The 18,696-nt window shown below is 34.5% G+C and overlaps 1 long non-coding RNA gene across 13 annotated transcripts in view; it reads left to right on the top strand.

Annotated features, from left to right (window-relative positions):
- The window catches only part of LOC141422445 (uncharacterized), a 178,865-nt gene that overhangs the window by 97,618 nt on the left and 62,551 nt on the right, over positions 1-18,696 (top strand). For 5 of the 13 annotated variants that reach the window (XR_012446989.1, XR_012446980.1, XR_012446993.1 and 2 more), the window contains exon 3: positions 14,453-15,065. The exons of 2 other annotated variants lie outside the window; for them this stretch is intronic. This is a non-coding gene — a long non-coding RNA (uncharacterized lncRNA). Of the gene's footprint in view, positions 1-14,452; positions 16,729-18,696 lie in introns of all 13 variants that reach the window. 6 more of the 13 variants (XR_012446988.1, XR_012446983.1, XR_012446981.1 and 3 more) reach the window with 6 other exon arrangements.

Here is an 18,696-nt window from a genome sequence, read left to right as displayed (position 1 = left end):
ACCATCTTAGACTCCTCCATAGTCACCTTTTAGCTTCCTTCCTTTACAGCTCCCCTCTCATGTATGACCTTCCCTTAGACTGACTTGTTTTTCTTAATAGTGCTGTATTTGTATTAGATCTGTATTCCACATATGAAAGAGAACATGCAGCATTAGCTTTCTTAACCTGTCAACTACACTTAAGATAATGTTCTCCAGTTCCATCCATTTACCTGCAAAAGAAAAAATTTTGTTGTTCTTTGTGGCTGAATAAAATCACACTGTATATAAATACCACATTTTCTTATCCATTCATAAGTAGTGGAGTATCTTGACTATTTCCATAGCTTAGCTATTGTGAATAATGCTGAAATAAACGTGGATGTCCTGGTGCCTTTACTGTAATCTGACTTACATTCCTACGGGTATATCCCTAAGAGTAGCATTGCTTGATTGTATGGTAGTTCTATTTTTAGTTTTTGGAGATGCTTCCCTGCTGTTTTCCAGAGTGGTTGTACTAATTTACATTCCCATCAATAGTGTATGAGGGTTCCTTTTTCCCTACATCCTCACCAGCATTAGTTACTATTTTTGTTCTTGATGATAGCCTTTCTAACAGGAGTAAGGTGGAATTTTTTAATTTATTTTTATTTTTTCTAAATTTTATTTTATTATTTTTGCATTTATTCACATGTGCATACATTATTTGGGCCTCTCTTCCCCCCTACCTCTGGGCAGAATCTGTTCCTCCCCTTTATTCTCAGCTTTTGTTGAAGAAAAACATAAAAGATAATAAGAAAAACATGATAAAACATGGTGGTTTTGCTAGTTTGTAATAAGGATAGCTATACAGGGAGATTCCTTGTGTTGTTACCATGCATATGTGTATTACAATCCAAACTGTTTTGTCTCTACCAGAACTCTTCACTACTTCCTAGTCCTCTTCCCATAGTGGCCTCTGCCAGTTTAAGATTACTATATTTGCTCCTCTACAGTGAGCACATCAACCACATTCAAATTTTTGGTTTTCTTCCCTTTCACTATTCCTCCCATGCACAGTCTCCCCTTAGTGTGTGACCATGCATTTGTTTTAAGTCTATAGTATGCATATAAGGGAGAACATGCAACTTTTAGCTTTCTGAGCTTGACTAACTTCACAAAGATGGTGTTCTCCAGTTTCATCCATTTACCTACAAATGACAAAATTTCATTCTTATTTGTGACTAAATAAAATTCCATGTGTATAAATATCACATTTTCTTAATACATTCATTGACAGTGAGGGATCTTGGCTGTTTCCATAACTTGGCTATTGTGACTAGCGCTGCAATAAACATGGGTGTGCAGGTGCCTCTGGAGTGACCTGAGTCGCATTCCTTTGGGTATATCCCCAAGAGTGGGATTGCCGGATCATATGGCAGATCTATGTTTAGTTTTTTAAAAAGCCTCCATATTGTTTTCACAGTGGTTGTACTAGCTTATATTCCCACTAGCAGTGTATGAGGGCTCCTTTATCCCCACATCCTTGCCAATATTTGTTGTTGGTGGTGTTATTGATGGTAGAAATTCTAACAGGACTGAGATGGAATCTTAGTGTGGTTTTGATTTGCATTTCCTATGTGGCCAGGGATGTCAAATATTTCTTCATGTGTTTTTAACTTTTTGGACTTGTTCCTTTGAAAAATCTCTGTTGAGTTCATGTGCCCATTTCACCACTGGGTTATTGATTTTTTTTTGTGGTGTTTAGTTGTTTGAGCTCCCTGTATAGTCTGGTCATTAATCCTTTATCAGATATATAGCTGGCAAAGATTTTTTCCCATTTTGTGTGCAGCCTCTTCAGTTTAGAGACCATTTATTTTATGGTACAGAAGATTTTTAATTTCATGTAGTCCTTTCTTTTAGTTGTTGAGCCTTTTGGGTTCTATTTAGGAAGTCATTTACTATGGCTAGTAATTCCAATGTATTCTCTCCTCTTTCCTGTACTAGCTTCAAAGTTTCAAATCTTATATTAAGGTCCTTGATCTACTTTGACTTGATCCTTGTACAGGATGAAACAAATGGATTTACTTTCAGTTTTTTGCATGAAGATATTAAGTTTTCCCCACAACATTTGTTGAAGAGACTGTCGTTACTCCATTGTATGTTTTTATTGTCTTTGTCAAAAATCAGGTGGGTGTAGCTATGTGGATTCATATCTGGGTCCTCTATTCTGTTCAAGTGGTTTTCATATCTTTTTGGGGTCAGTATCATGCTATTTTTATTGCTATGGCTTTGTAGTATAGTTTGAAGTAGATACCTCCAGAGTTCCTCTTTTTGCTCAGTATTGCCTTGATGTTCATGGTGTTTTATGCTTCCAAGATTAACTTTAGGGTTGATTCTTCAGTCTTTGCAATGAATGTCTTTGGAATTTTGATGGGGATTGCATTGAACATGTAGATGACTTTTGGTAATACAGCCATTTTCACAATATTGATTCTGCCAATCCATGAGCATGGGATATCTTTGCATCTTCTGTAGTCTTTAATTACTTTCTTCAATGGATTATAGTTTTCCTAGTAGAAGTCTTTCACATCCTTTGTTAAGTTTATTTTTGGTAGTTTAATTTTTGAGGCTATTTGTAAATGGAATTGTTTTCCTATAGTCTTTCTCAGTTTGTTTATTGTTGGTGTGTAGAAAAGTTACTGATTTTTGTAAGTTGATTTTGTATTCTGGTACTTTGCTAAAGCTATTTTTGGTGTCTAAGAGTATTTTTGGTGAAAGTTTCTGGGTTTTCTTTACATGTAAAACCATGTCATCTGTGAATAGGGATCAGTTGACACTTTCTTTCCAATTTGTATTCTTTTTATTGGACTGCCTAGGAGTTCCAAAGCTGTGTTGAATAAGAGTGGAGACAGAGGACACCCTTGTCTAGTTCCTCACTTTAGAGTTTTCCCCATCAAGTATGGTATTGAATATAGGCTTGTCATACATAGCCTTTAGTATGTTGAGGTACATTCCTCTTATCATGAAGGGATGTTGAATTTTGCGGAAAGCTTTTTCTGCATCTGTTGAGATGATCGAGTGTTTTTCATCTTTGCTTCTTTTAATGTGTTGTATTATGCCTAATGATTTTGTATATTAACCATCCTTGCATCACTGGGATAAAACTTGATCTTTTTGATAGGCTATTGAATTTGGTTTGCCAAGATTTTATTGAGGGTTTTGGCCTCTATTGGCCAATAATTCTCTTACTTTGTTGTGCCCTTTTCTAATTTGGGGATGAGTGAAAAATTAGATTCATGGAATGAGTTTGGCAGTGTTCCTTCCCTTTCTATTTCATGGAAAAGTTTAAGAAGTGTTCATATTAGTTCTTTTAGTTCTTTCTTTAAAGGTCTGGTAGAATTCAGCAGTGAATGTGTCAGGTCCTGTACTTTTTTTTGTGTGTGTCACTCTTTCTTGCTGTTTTAATTTCATTGCTTGTTATAGATCTGTTTATGTGGTTAATATCCTCTTGGTTCAATTTTGTGTGGTTATATGTATTTAGAAATTTTCTATTTCTTCTTGATTTTCCAATTAATTTGAATATAGGTTTTCAAAGATGTCCCTTATGGTTCTCTGGATTTCCTTGGTGTTTATTATTATCACCCCATTTTAATTTCCAGTTTCATTAATTTGGGTCTTTTTCCTTCTCATTTTAATCAGATTTTCCAGGGATTTTTCAACCTTATTTATCCTGTCAAAGAACCAACTTTTTATTTCATTTATTCTTAGTATTTTTTTGTCTCTATTTCATTGATTTCTTCTTTATTTTTATTAGCTCTCTCCCTCTGCTGGTTTTGGTGTTAATTTGTTCTTGTTTTTCCAGTAGTTTGAGATATAGCATTAGTTCATTTATTTGAGATCTTTCTGTGTTTTCAATATATGCATTCATGGCTATAAACTTTTCTCTTACAACTACCTTTTCAATTTCCCGTGGGTTCTGGTAGGTTGTACTTTCATCACGGTAAATTCCAAGAACTTTTTGATTTCCTCCTTATCTTTTTGATGACCCACTGATCATGAAGCAATGTATTGTTTACTCTCTAGGCATTTGAGTATTTTCTGTTGTTTCTTTTGTTGTTGAGTTCTACTTTTATTGCATTGTGGTCAGACAGTATTCACAGGTTTTTTCAATTTTTGTATATTTGTTAAGATTTTCTTTGTGACCTAAAATATGGTGTATTTTGGGTACAATTCCATGGGCTGCTGGGAGGAATTTATATTGTACTATTACAAGATGTAATACTCCATAGACATCTGTTAGGTCCATTAGCTCCATGGTGTCACTCAATTCGAGAGTTTCTTTGTTGATTTTTGTCTGGATGACCTATGGATTGGTGATGAAAGAGCCTGGAAGTCCCTCACCACCATAGTGTTGGGGTCTATCTGTGTTTTTAACTCCAGTAGTGTATGTTTAATAAAGTTGGGTGTACCAACCTCAGGTGTATATAAGCTAGCAATTGTTACTACTCCTTTTATTAGTATGAAGTGATTTTCATTGTCTCTTCTGACTAATTTAGGGTTGAAGTCCACTTTATCTGATATAAATATTGCTATTCCTGCCTGTTTTCAGAGGCCATTAGATTGGTAAATCTTCTTCGACCCTTTCATTATAAGATAGTGTTTGTTTCTGTCAATAAGGTGGGTTTCTCATAAACAACAGGTTGCTGGAATCTCCTTTATAATCTGGTTTGTCAATCCATGTCTTTTGAGGGGGAGTTGAGGCTATTAACATTCAGTGTCAATATTGACAGGTATGTAGTGATTCCTGTCATTTAGTTGTTTTGTTTTGTGAGGTTTTGTGTGTGTGTGTGTGTGTGTGTGTGTGTAACTAATTCTATGCTTGTCTCTGATTGCTTGTCTGCATTTCTCTTGAGGTGTAATAATTCCTATTCTTTCATGGCTATATTTGTTTCCATCTTCTGTGTGTAGGTTTCCTTTCAGAATCTTTTGTAGTGGCTATTTAGAGTCATGTATTGTTTTAGTTTCTGTTTATCATGAAAACTTTTATTCCTCCTTCAATTTTGAATGATAGTTTTGCTAAGTAGCATATCCTAGGACTGAAATTGTATTTCTATTCTCTAGCTAGGTTACTTAGCTAGGTTGTCATAATATTTCTATTCCATGAACTGGAAGGTATAACTTAGCAATAACGAATTCACAGATTCAGTGCCAAACCAGTTATTTACATAATATGTAGACAATCTCTTGGTGATATTTTATATAAACACCCAGTTTGGGGAGATAACAGTTGTTTGCATAGAAATAGATACTTATATATTTTTTAAAATGGCAATGAAAGAAGGGGCAAAGAGGTGGGGTGCAGCAAAGGAGAAATGAGGTATGAGGTGTGTGGTCTACTAGGTGATAAGGCTGTATGTGTGTAAAGGTGCTATTTAGTCATTGTGGGGAAGGGTGAATTTGTCAGGGATTGCAGAGGGATAGGAAGGATGGGGGTAATGTGTAAAATTGTTACAATAGATTATTCAGTGAGTGGTGAATGTGGAGGAGGTAGTGACAGTGAGGGGGAAGGGAAGGGGAAGAGAGGGAGGTAAGGAGGAGAAAGGAAGAGAGAAAAGAAGAAAAAGAATTAAAAATGAAGGGTGAGAAAGGAAAGTGGAACAAGAGAGAGCTAAACACATTGATAGTTGGACAGAATGGAAGAAGGAGATAGGTAACAACAAATTAAAAAAATAATTAAAAGGTGAGAAACCACAAAAGCTAAATATATATAATATAAATATATTATAAATATTTATATGTTATATACATGTGTATACATATATATATTATATAGTCCATATTTCTTCTTTGTTATGGAGAGGGATGAATTCTCTCTCAGTTCAGTGATTGCTTTGGGTTCTTTCCTCTGATTTCTAATGCAGATCTTAACACTTTGATAGGGGCCCTCTCTGTGTCTCTGCCCTTACTTAAGGTTGGCATGTTGAGCTGTGTGGCAATGGATGTTGTTCTTCCCTGTTGGATAGCTTTGGGGATATACACTTGGGCTGTTTGAGACCAGGATTTCCATGGTGGGGTGGTCTGTCTGGTGTGGGCAGTTTCCCAAAAGTTGTCCCACAAGTAGGTAGTATGTGAGCAGTCACCATCCCTTCTGCCCACAAGCAAGCCTGGGAGCCAGAATTGAGCTTTTTTGGTCAATTGCTTTTCTCCTGGAAGTCTGTCACTTCCAGTTCACTACCAGTTTCCCCAAGTTGGTGGAATTTTTTTTCACCAGACTGTGGCTAAGCCACCATGTCCCTACAAAGGCTGGGTCAGATTAGCATTCTGCCCCTCCCCCACAAGGTGGAGGTGAAATGTTCTCTCCATTTGTGGAACAGTTTTGTTCGGGGGGAGGTGCAATCTGTCCACCAGCTGTGCTGGACTATGTAGTTCCCTCCACAGCAGATAATGTGTCACACTAGCCTGGTGGATTTGTAGTTTCACTCAGCTCTAGGACGGTGCAGACAGGCAGAATAGGCAGGCAGTGCAGGAAGGTTTTGTGTCCATGAATTACCAAGACCCAGGATATCCCAGATGCTTACAGAACTTTTCTGCAGTTCTCTACATTACAGTTTTGCAAGACAGGAAAAAAGAAGCCAAAAAAAGTAAAACAGCTTTCCGGCAGGCAGGTCAGCTGCTGTTGGTCTACAGCACCTGGGCTTCCAAGGCTGTTATGTGGTATAAAAAACTAATTTAAGGGTCGGGTCATTGTACATTATGTTCACCTTATGTATTGGCAGTATCTCAGTTGGCAAAAAAGTCTGGTTACCTTATTCTTGCTACCTTGCTTCCACAAATCTGAAATATTCTTCTGGGAATTGTGGAACTCAGTGTTCCAGGGTCTTTAAGCTAGATGCCACAATGGTATTCTCCTGTTAGCTTTCATAGAAGTATTTAATTTTAGGTTCAATTGTAATTTTAAAAATTCATATTTAAATTTTCAGTGCTGAAATATAGGAATATAGTTGACATTTGTAAATTAACTTTTTATTCTCCTACATGCTAGTCTCATTTTCAGTTCTGAGAAATGTTTTAAGGTTTTCAGAATATTTTACATAGATGATCATGTCAAAAGCAAATAAACAAGTATTTCCCTATATCTTATTTTCATGCTTCATTACATTAGTTAGAACTTTCAATAAGATGCTTAAAAAGAGATATACCTTCTTAACAAATTTTAAGTGTGCAATAAATTGTTGCCAACTCTAAGTATAAGGTAGAGCAGTGCTCAAGTTCTTACTCATTTTGCATTCTCCTGTGGCCCTGATAAGGGGAAGGGAAGAAAAGAGATTACTAAATCCATCCCTAAAGAACAAAGGCAGGTTTCACATATGAAGGGTTTAGGTACTTGTCAGGGACACAGGGAGAATCTTCTCCAATTCATCCAACTTACTGTGTATGTGTTCTGATTGGCTTATTGTATCTGGTGGCTTCTGCTCCAGGTATATGAATTTCTTGTCCTGTGTCTCCCTAGATACACCTGAAATGTTGAATTATTCACTTAATTTCCTTAATAATTATAGGAGTATTTGAATTATCCTTGCATATTGGAAGACTTGTGATTTGTCACACAGATCAGGAGTTGGTCTGTGTCATCTAGGTTGTCAAATTTTCATGCGTGGAAATGTTTGTAGCATTCCGTGGTTATTGATGTCTGCAGGGTTTGCAGTGATATCCCTGGCTTCATTTTTTAAAATATATTTTACCAGTGTTCTAATTTTAACTCCATATTTATAGGGTACAGCAGGCCAATTCAAAAAAGTATATGATGTATAATAGTTAAGCCAGCAGGCAAATATCTCTATTTCTTAAATATTATGTTTAAATTTTTGATTCATAAGTAACAATTGCCTACTTTTGCTATGGGTGCATCCTGTCTCCTTCTTCTTCTTCTTCTTCTTTTTTTTTTTTTTGATAGAAGGCTATTTTATTAATCTTTTCAAAAATCAGCTTTGGTTTCAATGATTTTCCATGCTATTTTTCTTTTGCTGGGTGTGGTGGCTCACAGCTGTAATCCCAGCTACTCAGGAGGCGGCAGAGAGCAGGGGGATCATGGTTTGAATCCAGCCTGGGCAAATACTTTGAGAGACCTTATCTCGAAAATACCTATCAAAAAAAGGGCTCTCAAGTGGCTCAAGGTGTAGGTTCTAAGTTCAAACCCCAGGACTGTAAAAAAAAAAAAAAAAAAAAAAAAAAAGAATTAAAAGAATAAAAATCAGTAGTAGAACTGTATCTGAGAAATCTTTCAATGCTCAGAAAGTAGACAATGTACTTTTAAATAACTCATTGGTCAGAGACATATTTTCAAGAGAAACTATGAAACAAATATAGATATATGTTTGTGTGTATGTATGTATATGAGTATCAAAACTTGTGGGTTGCAGCTAAGTCAAAATTTACAGGGAAATCTATAGCACTAAGCACATATGTTTAGGGAAAAGATTTGAATTTAAGAATCCATTCTTTCACCTTGAAAATTGCACAAAGAAGAGTATGTAATTTCAACTAAAGTGAGTAGGATGAATGGACTTGTAAACATTAAAGCACGGATCAACAAAATTGATTAAATAAAAATAAGGAAAAACATTGAAATCAAAAGTTGATTTTTGAGAAGATTAATAAAATAGACAACCCTGTAGCAAGACTGACAATGGAAAAAAAAAGAGGAATCTCCCTTAGCAAAAGTGTACAATTGTTACATATTTGTTAAAAATTTAATGTAATGTTTAAGGAATGGTGATATTTAATGTGCTGGTTTAACTCTTATGCACCATATAATTGTTTTGTTTTGTTTGTTTTATTCTCTTTTTTATTATTATTGAACTGAGGATACATAGTGACATTTACAAAAGTTTTTACAATATATCATAGTTGAATTCATCCCTCCATCATTCTCCTTCATCCTCCTCCCATCATTCCTGGAGTAGTTTCAACAGGTATCATTTTTCCATTTACATACATGTGTTCACAATATTTGCACCATATTCACTCTCCCATACCCTTTCCCCACATCCTCCCCCCACCTCACTGGTACCAACCGCCCCCTCCCAAGGAAAGACCTTTTCTGCCCTCTTGTTTTCTGTTTTTGTAAAAAAGCAAAATGACATGTTTCTTTGTTTAAGAGTGCTACAAGGGGAGTTTCCTTGTGACATTTCCATGTATGTATGTATTCTAACCTGAATTGTTTCATCTCTTCCATTTTTCTCTTTTCTACCTTAGTCCCCTTCTAATGGTGATTTCAACAAGTTTAAATGTATGATCTAAGAATATTCATTGTAAGTTTTAGAAATTTGTGTTGTGAAGTAGAAAATAAACTGTCTGGTTAACATTTTGGCTATTTAATTTTCTTTTGCTTGGTTTGTAATTATGTATGTTTCTGCATCCATTTACTTCTACCATCTAAATCCTTTAATCAAGTTGGGTTTATTTTGCATGACACATAAATTAGTCTTGTTTTTGCATATAATGTGAAAAATTCTGTCTTTTAACTGATTTTCTTTTTAGGAAATTTGCATTTAAATAACTAACAAAAATTGTCTTAAAATGGGCAACCTATAGTTGTTACATCATTTTTCCTTTTCTTCTGCACTTGCTAGTTTAAGTGGGCTTTTTAAAAATAATTCCATCATTTGATCTATTATTTATACCTCTTTTGGAAACATTTTAAATGATTACTATGTGTTTTCAAGTTATTCTTATGCTGTTTACTATAACTTCCACTGCATAATTATCTTTTGTGCTCTAAACTCAGCCAACATTGCTTTAGTTGAGGAATTTTAAGATTCTCACTTGGGTATATGTTTTTAAAATTCTCCAACTTCTAATCTTAATACTGTCAAACATTTTTCTCCTGAAACACAAGTTTTCTCTTATCACTTGACCAAACCTCTGAGGTTTAAAATTGCTGCTTTCCTTGCCTAAATTGCCCCATCCCTTTTGAAATGAAAAAATAATAATAACTCTCTCTAATAAGATATAGCCTCTAGATTATCCTACAAATTATTATAATCCATTTTCCTCTACTAATGTGTTAACAGAATTGCGTGGCAATGACCCTGCCCCTCTGACCATGATCCTGTAAAACTTCAAAAGTACCTGCTTTGTTCCTGAAAATTTGTATCAGGTCCAGCAGTCTTTTATATTTGTCCTTGTGTTTCCAGAATTTGAGCTAATTTTTTTTCCTTTTAACATGAAGTTGGAGTAAACAAAAAGACTGTTGATGGGAATGTAAATTAGTACGGACATTGTGAAAAACAGTATGGAGTTTTCTCAAAAAATACAATGAAATCAGCATGTCAGAGTCCTCTCCACCCTCGTGTCTATTGCAGTATTATTCACATGAGCCAGAAATGAAGGCAAGCTAAGTGTTGCTCAACTGATGAATGAAGAAAATGAGGTATATATACACAATGGATTTCCATTAGGCCATAAAAGTCATAAAGAAGAATGAAATGTGGATGGAACACAGTTAATTTTTTCTTGCTTCTACATTTCCAAAGCCCAATGAGATGCTGAAGCTGTGACTATTAAGACAAGAGGGCATCACAGCATGGCCTTCCTGCATGGCTCATTTTAACCCATGGGGTTTGGCTGAAGCGCTCCAACTAATTATCTTGAATCGGGTGATGGCTGGTTATGTCCAGATGACAATCTCCAGGGAGTTATAGGGTCAGGATGTATTCACTGTTGGTTATACAAGACAGATATTTGCCAGGAATTCCAAGGCAGAAGAGTTATTATTTATTCTTCAGATATATCACATTTATTTAATTTTCCACTTATCTTCACACTTTGTCATTAAGGAAATTTAAACAACTTCTTTAGAATTCTACATGAGAAGAGATTTTGTATTATTTAATGATTCCCTGACATGGCACAGTGCTTTTCAAATTATGTCATTAAGAGTCAATTTAAATAGTAAAGAAAATATATTGAAGTTGGGTCCTGGGGAGGCAGATACCATGAGAGCTTATCTGTCACCGTGCTTCAGTTGTCACACACTGTTTTTCTATCCTGTGCTGCTTTCCTGAGCATCAACTCCTGATACTTTGGGTACCGTATCACATAGCAGGCATTATCATAGTCAGTCCATCTTCCCCGGTAGTAGGATAGACATCACCGCCAATCTCTTAATGTAAGGAAATGCCACACTGCCATCTCTTCTATGTATTGTTTATCTCTTAATCGATGTTCAGAACTTGTTCTAGGAAAATATGAAACATTTCTGCCAATCTATAATGGATGTACTTTATCTGTATATATAAATAATAAGTTATTATACTTGTCAGAAGACAGGAAAAATTAAAGACATGTTTAAGAATTGATTAGAAGGTACTATAAATGTCCTATTTCTAAATGAGTTCTATACATAGCAATTCTCCACAAACTTGGGAAAAAATACTCATACAGGAGTTGCAGTTTCCTTTGCTAGATGATATTCTAGTACCCAATCCTTAAAGGAAAAATGAATTATGAAACTCACTTTTTATTCAGGCAACTGCGTCATTATTATAAAATTTCTGGTGCAGTTCATTTTATACCTGGACTGAGATCTTGAGATAGATTCGTTAGGTTCAAGGTTGCCATGGCAACAAGCCATTATTTCCAAAAGTAATTTGACACGTCTCAAGATTTTGGCCCTTCTGTATTCCTATATGATGCTACAAAGAAAAAAGTGTTAACTTTAGAAATATTTTCAGTAGAGGTAGCAAGGGAAAGCTGCAATATTTTGCTTCAAAGCTGCTAACCCTACAGGAAATTTTTAATTGAGTTTTTAACAAATGTAGTCTATCGGTATAAACAGTGCTGATACTACATTTAATTGTTTTAATCTTGTGGGCTTTGTGGAAAAATACACAAATGATTAGTTGCATTTTTCAGTAAAATTAAAAGCAATAAAATATAAACCATAATCCATTTAAAGCTTCATTGCCTATTATTGTGGTTATTTTTTGTTGGTACTGGTGTCTGAACTCAGGATCTCATGCTTGCCTGGCAGGCACTTAAAACTTCATTTCTTTATATATAGTTTTTAATGACATATTGTAGTACTGGCTTTTTTCCTATGTGACAAGTTGGTTGTGGAGCTTTCCCAACATTGTGTTAGATTATAATCTATCTTTTGTCTTTAAGTTTTAACAATGAAGGTCAGAAAGTAATTATCATCTAGTTTCCAAAATACCAAGGATATGCACCATTTCTAAAGCCTCAGGAATTAAAATTAACCAGTAAAATATAATCTGGCAGCTAAAGAAATTAGCACCCTTATTCATTGTGTCTAAAGTACTTTTTGTAGGATATTAATAAATAAGTTTTGTTCTCAAGTCAGCTGGTAGTGGTGTCATTTCTATTGTGTAATTCAATATATTTCAGTGAAGTTAACTATGTTTTCAGTACTTAACAAATGAGAAAACTAGAATTTTGATGAAGTTTTTAATGATTTGAATGTTTGTATCCTTGCCATGGTGGAATAGAGTTTGTGTGTCTCCTCATCTATTGTGGTTAATTACATGATTATTTCAAATGTAATTGCACAAGAGTGGACCTCATGCACATACATTTTGCAAACTAGAGCAAGAAAAAGGGAAAGTTTAAAGAAAAATAGACCCAAATATGAGTGGAGAGCTCATGGGGGTTGGTACTCATCAACTGTCATGGAAGACAACAGATTCTAGGAAAGTGGCCTTATACAAAGGCCAGTGGGTGATGGAAAGGAACTCCACTGTAGAGAGGATTATTTCTAAAAAACACAAAACTAACTTTGTAATACTATAATTTTATAAAAAATAAGCACAATTTTTATGTACTATATATATATCTCCTAAATTGATTTTTTATTTTCAACAAAGGAATTATGACATTGAACAAACAAGTTCATATATTGTTAAACAGAGTCCATCTCCACAATAAATGCCTGTTTTCATGCTGGATTCTCAGCTACATGGGGTCAGCATTAAGTCAGCAATTGTTCAGCATCTAATTGTGTATTCTTACATGAACTGAGCACACAAGAAAGGCTGGGTGACTTAGTAAATTGAATGAATTGGCAAATTTATGTGGTCTTTTGGTGACAAGTTTTACTTCTCTGGAAAAATCCTTGAATATCCCATGATATTTCTACATACTTGTGTTTATAACATCACATATAGCGTTGGTGGTTTTCCTCTGCTTTAGGGAAGGGATGATGGTGACTCATTGTTGTGTCATCTGAGGTCAAGAATGACTTATCACATGAAGATTCCTAATAATGAAAATACTTTTATTTTATATGGTTTAAAACTAAAGAGAAATATTTTAAATATGAGAAACTATTGATTATCCAGTACCACAATTTTCTATTTAATCAGCAAATATGTAATAGACTAGCAAGCAAAACAGAACAGAGCATAATAACAGAACCAAACACTGCTAGTTAAATTCCTCAATACACCCTTTCTGTTACATACTGAAAAGTTCTTTTATCAGCTTTTAAATAAAATAAACATGCAAAATAAGTACTTATTCAATAAAAATAAAAAACATCAAAATATAAAGAGCTGTGGTAGTTAACTTTAGGAGTCATTTTGACTGGATCAAAGGGTACCCAGGTACCTGATAAACATTACTCTTGCCTACATCTGTGAAGGTGATTTTAGAAGAGAGTTTCATTTGAGCCAGTGAGCTGAGTAAGGAAGATCTATGTTCACTATTCACTAGGCTAAGGTTGAAACAGAAAAGAGAAAGGCAGAGGAAAGGTGAGTTCTCTATCTTCTGGAGCTGGGGCACAGTTTTTCTCTCCCTCAGTCCTTGGACTGAGCCATGATACCAGCTTTTCTTATAATTTAGTTTGTTGACAGCCTGCCATAGAACCTATCAGACATCGTAATTGCAAGATTCAGTTATCTCAATAATTCTGCTGTCCTCTTTCTCCCTGGTCCCTCATCTTTTCTTCTGTCCTCTCTTCTTTGCTCCTCTCCTGTTAGTTCTGTTACTGGAGAATCCTAATACAGAAGTATAAATACTGAATAATTAGTCCATGAATGAGTACATCTTAGATAATTTTTCCTTGGCATTCTCTTCCCAATTTACAACAAGCTTGAAATGAACTATTGTGACTTTCCTTCTAGAAAATATATTCTATCTATCTATCTATCATCTATCTATATATCTAATATATATATATATATCTGTCATATGCTTGTCAATCATCTACTTATCAATATTCATATATAGGACACAAATATTTCTTATGTCATAATATGGGCATGTAATTTAATTCCATCTGTAAAAGTGAAACACAGGTGGTGTATTTTAGATTTCTTTTTTTTCACTTTCTATACTTTAGGAAATGTGATGCATGTCTTCTTCACCTTATATTTGAAACTTTTGTGTAATGATCTTTGGCAGCTATTCTAATTTTCATTCAAATAACAGTTTTGTGAAATTTTTAATGTAGTATTTGTCTCTCTTTTTTCAGTACTTGGGTTTGAACTTAAGGTCTCCTGCTTGCTAGGTAAGTGCTCTACCACTGAGCCATGCCTTTGGTCCTTTTTGATTTGTTGTTTTTGATATAGGATCTTGCATTTATACCTAGGCCAACCTGGACTGTCATGCTCCTATTTGCATTTCCAGCATATCAGGAATTGCAAAAATGCACCACCACACCAAGATTTTATTGGTTCAGATGGGATCTTTTGAACTTTTTGCCTGTGGTGGACTCTAAACTCATTCCTCCAGATCTCTGCCTCCTGAGTAGCTAGGATTATATGCTTGAGTCACCACACCTGACCAGTGATGCCTGTCTTTGAGATTGTGGTGACTGGTAATGTATATGGTAATAATGAGCAAATACATAGGAAATTAATAAAATTCCCTTAAACTTTGGTGCCACTGTAATATATAAACTTTTTATCAGTAACACAGATTTTATTTTCTTTTTCAATTCACATATGTCAAAGGAAAAATTTCACAGATACATATCTGCCCTTGAAGTAGACTCTATCAAGATAACGATCAAAATAGCAATTTTATGGAAAATGAGTAGAAATCTTACCTGGGAACCTGAAGAAACTGGACAATTAACATTACAGGTATTAGTATTGACTAACTTTCAGGCTAGCTAATATCTGATTAGAGCTGCATGAATAGGTACAGAAGATGAAAGGAATTTCGGTAAAAATGTTCACCTAGAATTGTACTCTCCTCTACATTATAAACAGTTATAACAGCAATAACAGCCATCCTGCAACAGCAAACTCAAATATATACCCTGTGTGTAGGTGCATGCCTCTTCTAAGTATAGCTGCTTATATGAGGGAAAGGCAATGAGGGTGTTAGAGAAATTTGGTACAAACACAATAAGAATACCTTTATTGCTAATTTTAGTAGCAAACTGTAATTTACTGAAATTAGTAGTTTTAATATCCTTTTAAATGTCTATAGTAATGCAATGAAACATTTAGAAAAGTTGACCAAATCCTTTTCTAGTATAAATGATTTTATGAGGTTTGGAACACGCCATACTTATATTAAATGTTCTTCACTAAAAAGATGCAAGTTTTTTTAAAAGAGCTATGTTTTTCCATCTGTGCATGCTGGAAGCCCTCTTTTGACTACTGAATAACAGATGTTATATGCAATCCTAGTAGATAAAATCAACTCTTTATTACTGTTTCTGTGAAGATATATCTCTTTTTCCAAGAGTGCTACCTACAATTAAGATTACGGGTTTGGAAGACCAGCTGAAAAATGTTTTTATGTCATCACTAATTTCCTATTCAGGTGTCAACAAAATTTATATCATAACAGTTAGCTTAATATCCTCTAATGGTCCATGAAGCATAAGCTTTGTGTCATGCAACATCGGGGAATCAAAGTTTTATATATATATATATGTAATATATATATAAATATATATAAAATATATATATGTCATGAATTGATCAACAATGTAATATAGCAATAAGTTGATAAATACAGTTGGAAATCTTCAATGTAACAAAAGTTGGCATATCCAGGCATTATTTTCAAAAGTATTTTACACTAATTATAACGATGTAAAACTTTATAAAAATTAAACAGTTTCCTAAGGAAGGTCTCTCAAAGACACAGATTGGAAGAACTTTAACACTGACTCAGATGTGTCTCATTGGAGACATCTGTCCTTGCATTACATCAGGGCACTCAGGGTTATAAAACTGAATAGGCTGTTTGTTCTCTTCAACAGGAGGTGCTGGGATGCTGCACCTCCAGAGTTGGGACTTTTCAGTGGAAGTCATTGCACCTTCAAGGTGCAGAGCTGCTTCAGACAGGGATGTCTTGGAAAAACTCTGGGGCAATTCATCTCTTATTTTAGAGAAAAAAAATATATATTTGAGAAAAGATTTTCCTGTCCATTGTGGCTTCACAATTGTGGGTGGGTAAGGCAGTGCTGTGTACAGCTCAGATGACAAGAAATATGATCTCCAGTAGTAAAAAAGGAGGGATACAAGGCCAGAAGCTACTATTCTAGAAAAATACTTTATTTGCTTCAAATAAGTGATAACTATGGCCATGTAAGCTAACATTTATAGAGACATAGTATTCATTCATTTAAAAGTTATTTATTTATAGAATACCAAATACATGACACTTTTCCAGGTACTGAGAATTCTGGTCTAAGAAAACCCAAAAAACAGGTGACATCTCTCACCTCATGGACCTCCAATCCATTGTGAAGTGAAGTGATGGACAACAAATACAACATGCAGAACTGTGAGGAAAATCAAAGTCGTTATTTCAGTCAAAGAAGCCTGGATCTAAATTTTGATTCCATTTATATTTACATCTTTAACAAAACAGTTGCACTTAGAGTTTCAGACTTTTCATTGATACATGAGATTTTTACAGTCTCTAGTAAGAGGCTATATTAACTTACTTCAATTAATATGGGTTTATTATAGATAGATGCAGTACCATGAGAGATGTATGAGGGGCCTTCTCTAATAGAGTGAAGGATGCTTTCACAAATGGAACATAGCACTATAATTAATTCATTTTATTCTCTTCCCAGATGCACATTGATCCTCCCTTGTGGCACCTGTAAACAGTTTATCCAAACTGTTTCAACTCATTCTCATTTCCCAGATTCTATTATAGATAATTGAAAAAAATATACCTTCCTTCTAACTGCAAACTGCTGAATGACACAGGTCTGGAGGTTACTAAAAAACCCTCTGTTTTCCTGACCTGAGTGTCCTTTCTTTTTATTTATTTTTCCTTGGTTGGTGTGGCAGTGGAGAATTACAAAGACCTGGACTCTGACTTAGAACCCAGTGTTCTTTAGCACTGACCTCATTCCAAGAACAACCTAGCTCCAGGCTTCTGGCTATATAAAAGAGATAAACTTGTTCTTGTTTTACCTGTCTTTTAAGTTTAGATTTCTATTATTGCACGTTTCTGCTGGTTATTAAGCTATCCACCAATTCTAACACCCTGAGCTCAGAATGCCCTTTCTCAACATTGCAGGGTGACAGAAAGAAAGGAATATGTTAAGTTTTTATGATATTTTTATATAATCATTTCATCACTGTTATCAGTGTTGGAATAGATAGATCAAGAGTCTTAGGAATATGATAAGCTAAAACATACAGTCATTTTTTTGTGTTACCTATTTAATTATTGAGAAAAAGAAGGGTGATATAAAAGTATTTTGTAATTTAACTTCATAACCTGTCAGATGAAAACCTGATGACTATACAGAAAATAGATTTGTTTATTGTAACACATTACTAACAAAGCAAGACTTTTAGCCCTGATCTTCTGACAACTGAGCCCTGTGATTCGCTCATTCTATGACTTCAGCCAGTTCATCTCTAATGCATTTTTATCTCTTAAATATTTCTAATGTGTGATTTGAGATATCCTTTCTGCCCTTACAAGGTCATTTATATATGACATGGGTTTAATTTGGAGACTTCAAATATTATTTAAAATATTCTTAGCATTTAGAAAGTATTTCTCCCTCAAATTTGTTCACATATGTATGTATATATCTATTAATTAATGCTTCTAACAAACATAATGCAATTTTAAATTAAAAAAACTCTAAATAAAAATGGCCAGACACTGACAGCTTGAGATCTAGCTGGCTGAGCACCATTCTTACTAATTGCTGCCATTGCAAATTAATGGAAGCCTTTTAAATCTCTTGACAGTGGTTATGCAACTTTCTACAGACAGAAAAAACTCTAGGCAAAACATAACAGATGCAGTCATTACTATGCAGCTGCATAAGCTTCAAAGCTCTGAGTTTTGTGAGTCTTTCTCTACCTCATTATACGTCTCATTGCCAAAATAGATCAATGAGTCTTCCATCTGAGAAAGAATAGATTGGTCCAGTTCAAATGGGTCTCATCCCTTGCTATTAAAACTTGAAGTGCTAAAAATCAAACTATATTCTCTTAAAGACCATGCTTGCTTTCACAAGTTTAAGTTTAGCTTAAGCTAACCTTATTATCTTATTATCTTATCACCTTATTAACTTATTATCACAAGTTCTGGGAATAATTTTACTTTACTTTTCTATTATTGGTACCAATGATAGAATTATTTTAAAATTCTCTGAGTTTGTATGGAAGAGCCAATCTTGTTTATTGTTTTATTTAAATTATTGGTGCTTTCAAAAAGTGGCTATGAATATCATACCAAATATTTTAAAAATAAAAAATTGACTGCAGTGGA

The sequence above is a fragment of the Castor canadensis genome, chromosome 4, assembly GCF_047511655.1.
Source record: "Castor canadensis chromosome 4, mCasCan1.hap1v2, whole genome shotgun sequence".
NCBI lineage: Eukaryota > Metazoa > Chordata > Mammalia > Rodentia > Castoridae > Castor > Castor canadensis.
The sequence above is the reverse complement of the archived record's forward strand: the minus strand, read 5'-3'. Positions and strand labels throughout refer to the sequence as shown.